General features: G+C 53.6%; 1 long non-coding RNA gene across 1 annotated transcript; it reads right to left on the bottom strand.

Moving 5' to 3' along the window:
• Positions 1-758: 758 nt before the first annotated feature.
• On the bottom strand, positions 759-1,509 carry LOC123116143 (uncharacterized). The gene is made up of 2 exons (XR_006456959.1): positions 1,149-1,509; positions 759-944 (listed from the first exon to the last, which is right to left on the bottom strand). It is a non-coding gene; the product is annotated as an uncharacterized lncRNA (long non-coding RNA).
• Between the last annotated feature and the right edge of the window lie 8,972 nt (positions 1,510-10,481).

Genomic DNA, 10,481 nt, shown 5'->3' with positions numbered 1-10,481 from the left:
TTGTTGAAAATGTACCACGGTAACTCATGTGTAAATAACATGATAATAGACACTCGTCAGACCTGATAACTTACTTAGCCCAACTGTAACTATTTGCATGAAGAAAAGTCGTCAGAACATATCAACATGAGATCTAGTTTTGAAAGTCTCGTCGTGATGGATTTTATATGTGAAAACGACTTTTCTATCGGACCAACGGTTTTGAACCGTAAAACATTTTAAAGTTTCGAACAGGGAGGACTAGGATGACTTAAAAAAATCTCTCTAATGCATGCACGCATGTGCTTGTGAAGAGAAGGTTGGAGGAACATTTTTATGTCTGGGTAATTTTTGTGTAAATAACATGATAACTTATGCACCACAGGCATGATAACTTATGTAGCACATGTGGTAACTTTTTACCAGAAAAAAAGTCATCGGAATGTATCAACATGGGATCTAGTTTCGTAGATCTCGTCGCTGCGAATCTTTTATGTGAAAACAGTTTTTCAATCGGACCGACGGTTTGAGCTACAAAACATTTTGAATTCTATTTTTAGATGAAATCTTTGGTGACATCAGGTTTTTTGGTTTTTTTGCATGTAACTATTGTCCAACACAAAGAGTCTACATGCGCGTGCACGCGAGGGAAGTTTGCATGCAATGTGCATGCGTGATTAGGGGAGAGGAGATATCGTCCGGATCTGTCACTGACGACCAGTCGACTGGTCGTTAGCACAGTCCTATTGTTATTGGTCTCCTTCTGTTACTCGGTCCTCTCTGTCAAACAGTTTCTTCTTGGTAATCTCTATATGATACAGTGAACTGAATGGCATCAAGATGTTCAGACATATACGTGCCTGGTGCAAATGAGGTTTCCCTTGCAGACGAACCAGATCCTGCAAGAGGGGTTGGCCTTCCGCTGCACCGTCACCGCCTTCTTGGACTTGGGCGTCCGCAACTTCCTAACAACCACACAAACCATATCAATCACAATCACAAAGTATCTTGTATCACACCATATCTGGCTAGAAAACAGTAACTTGTATCGATCATCTCTACATCCACGCGCGCGCACACACCGACACTAGAGGCAGCAGAAATGCTGAATCCATCGTGCTACGTATGAACCTACTGCAGGACCGAGAGAGTGGTAGGTAGGCGGGTACCTGGTGTATCCCCGGTCAGCGGCGGCGCCCATGACGAGCTCGGCCACGCCATGGTCGTCGACGAGCTGGACCAGGCCCCTCGCGGCGTCGTCCCCCGACACGACGACCTTGCGCGCGTGGACCTGCTCCGATCGAACGCGACTGTTCAGCTCAGCGTCTCGGCGGTGGTGGGGATCAAAATGAGGATCGCCTCGTCATGAGAGGAAACGAAGGGAGGAGGGGTTGGTGTGGACGAAGGAAGGAACGAACCCTTTGACTTGCGCAGATGTCGATGAGGACGTCGAGGGCCTTGCTGGCCCTTTCCTCCTCCAGCTTGCTGTACGCGGCCACCTCGTGCTCCGCAAGTTGGCTCACTGGGACCCACGCCCCAACTGCGATCAAACAAGCGGCAAGGTCGTCGTCAGCCCGTACGTGCGCCCGGCGATGCCACACACGAGTTTCCTCGTCGACACACAAAAAGCGTACCAAGAAACAAAAAGGTACTGTACTAACATGGTGACATCTACAAAATGGACATAACAGAAATTAACCCTCCAAAAGAAATTGTACGAGTAATTTCGCACTGCAGGGAGTGCTAAAGCGACGAGTCAAGGCCAGCTGCACCCTATTCTAGCCAGGACCGAAACCCTTCGTGCGTCTCTCTATGCGGATGATGCTGCCATCTTCGTGAAAAGCCAATAAAAGAAGACATTCAGTTCTTAGCATCCACCCTTGCTAATTTTGGTGAGGTCACCGGTCTAGTCACTAACTGCGCCAAGAGCCATGTGGCACCCATTCGTTGCGATGATGTTGCCCTCGATGATATCCTCATGTCCTTCCTTGCCATCCAAACTACCTTCCCTATGAGATACCTTGGGCTGCCCCTATCAGTCAGGAGACTTCGGAGAATCCACTTTCAACATTTGGAAGACAAGGTGGCTGGAAAACTCACTCCTTGGCTTGGCAGACATGTTGCGTCGCCGGGTCGCATTGTTCTTGTCAAGGCGGTCCTCACTGCTATAGCAATCTACCACCTCACTCCTCTAGATCTGCCAGTCAAGGTCATCAAGGCAATTGACAGTATTAGACACGCTTATCTTTGGGCGGAATGTGAAAAGGTCATCGGCGGGAAATGCAAAATTAATTGGGAGACGGTGTGCAAGCCCAAGTTATATGGTGGATTGGGCGTCCTCAACTTGCAAAAGTTTGCTACCGCTCTCCGCTTGCGATGGCTTTGGTTTGAGTGGGCTGACCCCACTAAACCTTGGATTGGCATGGGCACGCCATGCACTGATGATGATAGAAATCTTTTTGCGGCTGCTACTCGTGTTACCATTGGTGATGGTCATCGGGCCACCTTCTGGGAATCACCTTGGGTGGACGGTATTCACCCCAAGGATATTGCTCCAAAGATCTTTGATCTCTCCAGGAAGAAAAGAAGCTCCGTTCGCTCGAGTCTCACAGACAACGCTTGGGTCTGCAACATTGATACCTCTCAGGGCCTCACTTTTGAGCATATTGAGCAATTCGCCACCCTTTGGGAGAAGCTCTCCAATGTCATTCTAACCCCTGGAGTTGACGATGCAATTTTTTGGAAGTTCACTAAAGATGGGGTATACTCCGCGTCTTCTGCATACAATGCTCAGTTTGAGGGTCACACCGCCTCTGCCATGATCACTACCGTTTGGAAAGCTTGGGCCCCCCCAAAGTGCAAATTTTTCGCTTGGTTGATTATTCATAATAGAGTGTGGACCGCCGATAGATTGCAGCGTCGGGGATGGTCGAATTGCAACCTTTGCCCTCTTTGCAAGCAGGTTCAGGAGACCGCGGCTCACCTCCTCTTCCAGTGTCGGTTCACAATGAGTGTGTGGACGGAGATCAAGACTTGGCTTGGCCTCCACGACATTGATCCGTCAGATTGGAGACTCGTGCCCTCGGTGGAAGTTTGTTGGGACATGGTTGCTCACAAAAGGGGCCCCTCACGCATGGTTTGTAGCACTTTGATGATGCTTGTTGCGTGGGAAATTTGGAACGAACGTAATGCGAGGGTTTTCCGCAACACCGCCGCCCCTACTACCGTTGTCATTACCAAGATTAAAGATGAGGCTTCTATTTGGGCTCGTGCGGGTGCGAAGTATTTGTGTAATATTATGTCGCGAGAGTGATCTATACTCTCCCGCTTGGCGGAACTATGTCTAATCTTCTTCTTAATTAATGAAAATGGCAAAAAAGTTTTGGCTGGAGCTTGAGCGCATTACGCTTGGCGGAAGGAAGAGTAATATAGAGTATTTTCAGAGCAGAGGTAAACAAGTAGTAGTATGCTTACTCATGTTGATGCGGTGCGGCGGGCGGTGGACGTGGGCGAGGACGAGGCGGTGGCGGCTCCGGAGGAAGTTGGCCAGCACCCACCGCAGGTTGGCCCTCCACTCCCTCCCCGCCTCCTTCCCAACCGCGCAGTACACTTGCACCTCCGCCGCGGCCGCTCCCCCTCCGCGCTCCTCCTCCCCGTCCTCGTCCTCGCCGCTGCGACCAACAACGCCACCTGCCTCCGCCATATATATGGATCCTCCTTCCGAGCTATAGCTAGCTAGCTGCTTGATCGATCGATGAGCTGCTCACTTGATCGATCCTCCTTCTCTTGATCTCCGGCTGGGCGGGAAACGTCCGGCGAACTCGGCACCCGGTGATATGGATACGACGTGGGAGAAAGAGAGAGATGGACACGGAGGTAAGCTAGTTTCTACGTCTTTCTGGAGTGCGACTGGAACTAGTTACTTGGCTTGCTGCCTGCACCTAAAAGCTAAAGGTAGCTGCAGGAGGAAGAGGAGACAGGAGAGACAAGGACAACACCCATCGGAAACAGTTGGAAGATGGTCGCGTCTCTGACAGGCGGGCCCGCGTGGAGGGATATTCCCGGCACCTTTATCTCGGGGCTAGCTAAGCTGGATTGATCATGTTGACCAGGCCTGCTCCTCACGAGCAGCCCGGCACTGCTTAGGTTTGAACTCGCCTTGCATTTCCAAACTGCGCAACAAAGACCAAACGTCGGCACACCGTACACACATGTATCTCCAAGTTTTGCCAAGGAAATCAAATCATGCATCGAATACACCACATACATCTTGGGTTAGGAACACATGAACTCCACATACATCATGCGATCGAGAACGAAGCGCTGGAGCAGAGCACATATGGATGGGAAATTAGCATGGCAATAGCAAGGCGCGTCATGAACCCTGTTGACTATTCTGTACGAGGGATATGCTACGAACCTAATATGAATATGCTTCGACTTGCCTCATATACTAAACATCAAAGCTGTCGCAATTAAGGCTCTTGCACCCAATCATACCTTCTTAATGACATGTATCCCTGCATGATCGATACATGAGCAAGGATCGTAAGGGTAATCGAGTTCTCAAACTGTAGCGCTTAATGATGCTCACATTGGACGAAGTTAAGTACTACTCCATCTAGTATTACTACTATAAAAAATAAATACATGATACACCATCTAGCAGCAAACTAAACTAATAAGCTGAGGTTAGTTGCGAGGACACCAACATTCCTTAGGAAAAACCTATAGTAGCTCTGATGTCAGCGATGACGTGTCTCATAGAATTAGTAGTGTGTAGATCCAAACTCGGACTCACTTGCCAAGAGGGGTCGATCGCCATAATAACTGCTTTTGTGCTGAAAATATCAGATAAAAGCACTCTAGAGTCGGCATATCAATCTAGATGACCCGTCTTTTTGCAGCGCCTTGCAAAATCCGGGCCATAGCCTCCGTATTTAGAGGCCAGGGACACTGTCGGGTGGTAGGTGCGACATATGCCAACGGATGGCTTATCATTGTGGGAGCCAGTAAGACATCGCCGGTGCCTGGAAACGGGATAAGGCGAAGACATGCACGCCGGCGGATCTTATCCAGGTTGGGGGCTCTCCGTGGAGATAATACCCTTACTCCTGCTTTGCGGGGTCTCCGCATGATCACTAGATCAATAAGAAACTATAAGAGGCTCCTTGAGTTGTTCGGTGGGAGGAGGAAGAAGGGCAAGGCTAGCTCTCTTCTCTCCCTATGGTAGTGTCTAAAACTCTATGAGATCAACCCTTTGCATGGGTGTCCCGGGGGGGTTATATAGGCCTACCCCCGGGGGTACAATGGTAATCCGGCTGAGCGTGGGTCCAGGCCATCAACGTTTACGACCGCCGGCTTCTCCGCCAGCTACTGGGGCCCGCCGACTGGTGGGTCCCGCCGGCTACCGGCCCATTGGTCGACAGGCCGGCCCCACCGCTTGGGGGGTCTTGTCGGGGGCTGGTTACTGTTGCCTCGCCTCTGATGATGAGGGCTTAGTCGAGGTAAGCATGGCTAGTGCCGCCGCCTTGCGGGCTCTCATTGTAGCCTTACCTTGTCTTGTCTGCTTAATGGTGTGCGTGCCCCGAGGAGGGGAGCAAGCCGGCTATAGGAAGCCGGCCCGGCCTCAGGCCGGCTGGGGGAGGTCAAGCCGCCTTCGGATGTCTCTCTGACCGAAGGGGCCCGCCGCCTACGGGCCGTACTGGCGACCCGTCGTGGATGGCGTCATGATCTGCATGGCAACAATGCCTCGTCGGACAGGGAATGGCCGCCCCGTACGGCGTACTGTAGTCATGCGTGTTCCGGGATTTCGGGGGTGGTAGGGTCCACTGTAGCCACGCCATGTCCCGTCACCGTTATGGGGGGTGGACTTTAGGGCGCGGCCCACGGCCGTCTGCCAGGGGCCGCTTCTTGGAGTCGATTCTCTAAGGCCGACTTCTTGGAGTCGGTCCTTCAGGGGCCGGCTTCTTGGAGTCGGCCCTATCGTAGCGTCCTTCAAGGGTTCTTTATGGCCGAGCTGCCTTCCGCCAGCCGGCCTATGTGATAGCCGGCCGGAAGAAGGCGGCCCCGTGTCTTGGGTGCTTCAGGGCTCGGTCGGCCCATTATTTTTTCTAAGGGCCAAAGGGAGCCGGCTTGGCTACCCGTGGTCATTTACTCCGACAGACACTATCTTAGATTTTGCTCCAGAGCCAACCATCCACGTAGGAAGAAGGCAACCTTGCTAGAAGCAACCTGGAAGGTGGGAAGATGGATGGTCAATTTGACTAATTCCCCTTCGACGACGGGATTCCCATGCCTGATTACTTCGAGGCCCTTGACCGTGTTTTTTTAAAGTGCATTTTGCATTTCTAAAATATTCCTCACATAGTTTTTGGAAAAAACTTTAGGGTTGTATTTTAGAAAATGTTCATTGTGTTTTCAAAAAATTGTTCATCGTGTTCTATTTTTTTTCTTGGTGCGTTAGAAAAAGACCCAAGTAATTAATAAAAAAATGTTCGCCATGTGCTTAGAAAATGTTCATCATATGCACAAAATGTGCGTTATGCTATTTTTAAAAATTCATCGCATACTTTACAAGTTTACACTAAATGTTTAGGTCTGTAAAAAATATTCACTATTTGCTTAAAATCTTCCTCACGTATTTAAAAAATCATCATGTATTTTTAAATGTTCTTGTGCATTTAGAAACTGTTCATCATGTTTTAAGTAAAATACACCATGCTTTCGAAAGGTTCATTATTTATTTTAAAATAGTATGTGGTCACATTTTTATTTGGTTGAAAATTTGTTAAAAATGCGAACTGCTTTTGTGAGAGTCCATGAACACTGTTTTAAGTACATCGCTATACTTTCAAAACATGCGGAGACCGTTTATAAAAGTATTAAAAAAATTAAAACGGATAAGTTCTGATGTACCTCTAAAATATACTAGAGGATACCACGCGCATTGTTGCGGAATTAGATATATAGATTGTAAATATTGTCTAGCATACTAAGTCAGTCCTTATGATTTAAGTTATGTGAGAAAATTCAGCATAAGCAAAGAAAAGTATTAACATGAAAAGTTGTGTATGTCACAATTAAATGCAATTTGATCTAAAACCCAGTTATAATGCACTAATGCATGTTGCATGGTAGAGTATTGTCATGTGTAGATCAGATGGATGTCAGTATATCAAGCTAGTAAATCTAACAACAGTAGTCCCCGTGGCCATTTACTCCGACAGTAGTCCCCGAAGCTGGTTGGGCTTCGCGGCTGAAAGGGGAATCAAGAAGCTCAGCCAGCTTCCTATCCCGAAGAGGCGGCAGCTAGGAGCCGGCCTCCCTTGCGCGTGCCTTCTCGGCGACGCATCCTCGAAATCCGAAAGCGGGAACCAGCTGGCGCGCTGGCCAGGCGGCGGGCTGACTGCCCGCCAACCGCGCACCATGTGGCACCCTTCGGCCGGAAGGGCCTGCCAGCCCACGCGCGTGACGGGACGCCGCTGCAGGCCGGGGCCCACCACTTCCGCGCCTCGGCCCGTGCACGGATCTTCTGTGGCCCGAACCGACCGCACGTCTTCCGGCGGCGGTTCCCACTCGCCATAAAAGTGTGATAATCACGGGTCGTGGGGGAGTGGGCGCAGTTAATCCCACGCCTCCCCGCGCCTCGCCTCCTCGGCTTCGCCGCACGAGGCTATAAGTAGGGGCGGGAGGGGGAGCGGCAGTCGTTCGCACGCTCGCCCTCACTCTGCCCCCTCCCTCTTCTTCTTTGTTGCGGTAGCGCTTCGCTGTGCCTCCGCTCCGCCACTCTCTCTTCTTTCCAGCACGCCACAAGCTCGCTGCCTCCGCGCCGAGCGCTTTTCGCCGCCGCGTTCACCGCCATGGCTCCGACGTCGAGCTCCTGGGACGGCTCCACCGTCCGCGACGACCACATCGATTTTCTCCGCAAGACGCGGTGGCTGCCGGGCGAAGATCTTGTGCGGGTACGCCTCGCGCTAGCGAGGGAGGTTTCGCCGGCGCCGGAGGAAGGCGAGCGAGTGATCTTCTATTCGCATTGCCTGCGCGGCGTCGACCTCCCCGCAAGCGGCTTCTTCCGCGCGTTTCTCGACTTCTATCATCTCCAGCCGCACCACCTCACCCCCAACACGGTGGTGCTGTTGTCGGCCTTCGTCACCTTGTGCGAAGGTTTCCTCGGTGTCCTCCCCACCATCAAGCTCTGGGGGCGTTTTTCCAATCCAAGCTCGGCACGGTCGTCACAGGCGTGCCGGCTCCGTGCAGCGCCTTCATCGCCATGAGGAGGTCCACCGCTGACAATCCATTTCCTCATATCGCGCTGATCCAGTCGGTGAAGCTCTGGCAACGGTCTTATTTTTACGTGAAGAACGTCGCCCCGAACGGCGACTACGTTAACTTGCCGGCTTACATAGCCGGCCCGCCGCCTGGGAGGCAGCCTTCATGGTCCTTCCGGGCCAGGTCGTTGACGCCGGCTGGAGCTGGTGCCGTCGCCCGGCTTCGGGTGCTGATCCAGTCGGAGTGCCTGACTGGGCCCGACTTGATTGCCGCCTTCGTCGAGTGCCGAGTACTTCCGCTTCAAGGCCGCCCTCATCTGATCTGTCAGATGAGCGGCCAGTTCGACCCCAGCCGGCTCAGCACCAGAGAGATGCCTCACGACGAGGTATCTTACCTGGTGAACCACATCGCCAACTGCAAGCTCACCGAGGAGTGGCAGTATGGTAAGGAACCATACTCTCGCGCCAACCCCCCGCCCGTGGTAAGCCTTTCTTTCCTTTCTTCCTTTCTTGTTGCCGAGCTCTTTCTGGTCGGCTCTTGACCAGTCGGCATGTCTTCAATTAGAACCCCCTTCTTCATCCTTCGGCCGGGACCGCGGGGCCGGAGCGCGAGTTCGCCCCCGACTGCAAGGCGGACGACCTTGACGACCCCGGCTTGGGGGCGGCCGCCCTGGACGATGATGCCGTTGGGGGAGGCGGCGAGACAGGCGGCTCCAGCTTCACCGCCGGCTTTGACGACTGGCCCGACAATGACGAGGTCGATCCCATTCCGCGCCGCCAGCCGGCGACCGACCCCCAAGGCGCCGGCCCGTCTGGCGGGCCGACCGTGCGAGGCGGCGCGCAGAAGCGTCGGGCGGCGCCGACTCTCTTCGGCGGCCAGCCGAAGAAGCCCAAGGGATCCGCGGCTGCGACCAAGCGGGACGAGGCGGCCGCGAAGGCAGCCCGCTTCCACAAAGTGGTGAAGCAGCCGCATGCGGTCTCGGCGTAAGTTCTGGTCCTTACGCACTTTTCTTTCTTTCTTTAGTTGATGTTCATTTAAGTCCTTTCTCCGTTTCGTCAATCAGGGCCCTGCTCTCTCTTGAGCGGACTACCGCCGCCTCGATAGTCGGTGGAGCGGGAGGATCTGCGGGTTCCCGCCGCATAGACCCCCGCGTCGAGCTTCAGGAGGCGACGGAGCGGAACATGCTGGAGGCGCGGGAGGAGCGGGAGGCGGAGGAGCGAAGGGCAGCCGCCGCTGAGTCGGCCCAGGAGACGACGGCGGAGTCGGCCGAGGCAGAGGCCGACGCGGCAGCCAGGGCCCAGGCGGAGGCCGACGCTGCAGAGAGGATGGTGGAGGCCCTGCGCGGCCAGCCTCCGCAACTCGTCATCCCCCTCCGCTCCGCGGCGCCATACATCCCGGTGCCCCCGCTGGAGGAAATCGGCCGTGACCCGCCGGCGATGGAGAGGGAGGGGGCGATGTATTTGTCCCGGAGGGAGAAGTGGTGCCGCCTCTGTCGGTCGGGACCAGCCAAGGCGGCTAGCCCGATGTGCCACCTGAGCAGCCGGCTGGAGGAGAGCCGACTGCAGGGGCGGATCTTGTGGTCTTGTCGCCGACTCGTCGGCGCGCGGGAAGGGCGGCTTCAGAGCCGGATCCGCAGGGGGTCGCCGGTTCCAGCTCGTTGTCACATGATCTGGAGTCGGCCACCGTTAGCTTGCCAGGGTGGACGCCGGGCGGTGGGACAGCCGCGTTGAACTTGGTGGCGCAAGATGTCCGTAGCCGGCTTCAGGCTCAGGCCGCCGTGCTGAAGCAGTGTACCCGAGAGTTTCTTGCGACACGGGCGGTCGTTCGGGTGAGTTCTCTTGCTCTTGATTTTTTCCGTGGGGGCGCGTCAGCTCACCCACTGGGTGTAGTCCCCGAGTTCCGAGTCGGCTGCTGAGCAGGCGGCTTGGAACTTCTTCGAAGGCTTTGTTTTAATGATTTGTTCTTGCTCGCTTCTTCATCATGTTTGCAAGATTATCACAACCTCCACGCCACTACCTTTAACTCCCAGGTCCGGGAGGTGAACTAGAAGGCCGTCGATCTGTCGGAGAGCCGACGTGAGTGTCTTTGTCCTTTTATCTCATGTGGGGGCGCGTCAGTGCACCCACTGGGTGTAGTCCCCGAGATTTGGGACGACTGCTGAGCAGTCGGGTTGGATCTTTCTTGCCGACTTCTTTCTTAATTTCTTCTTTCCATATTGGTAGGAGCCAACG

Source organism: Triticum aestivum, chromosome 5B, assembly GCF_018294505.1.
Source record: "Triticum aestivum cultivar Chinese Spring chromosome 5B, IWGSC CS RefSeq v2.1, whole genome shotgun sequence".
Lineage (NCBI taxonomy): Eukaryota > Viridiplantae > Streptophyta > Magnoliopsida > Poales > Poaceae > Triticum > Triticum aestivum.
This window is presented reverse-complemented; position numbering and strand designations above follow the sequence as displayed.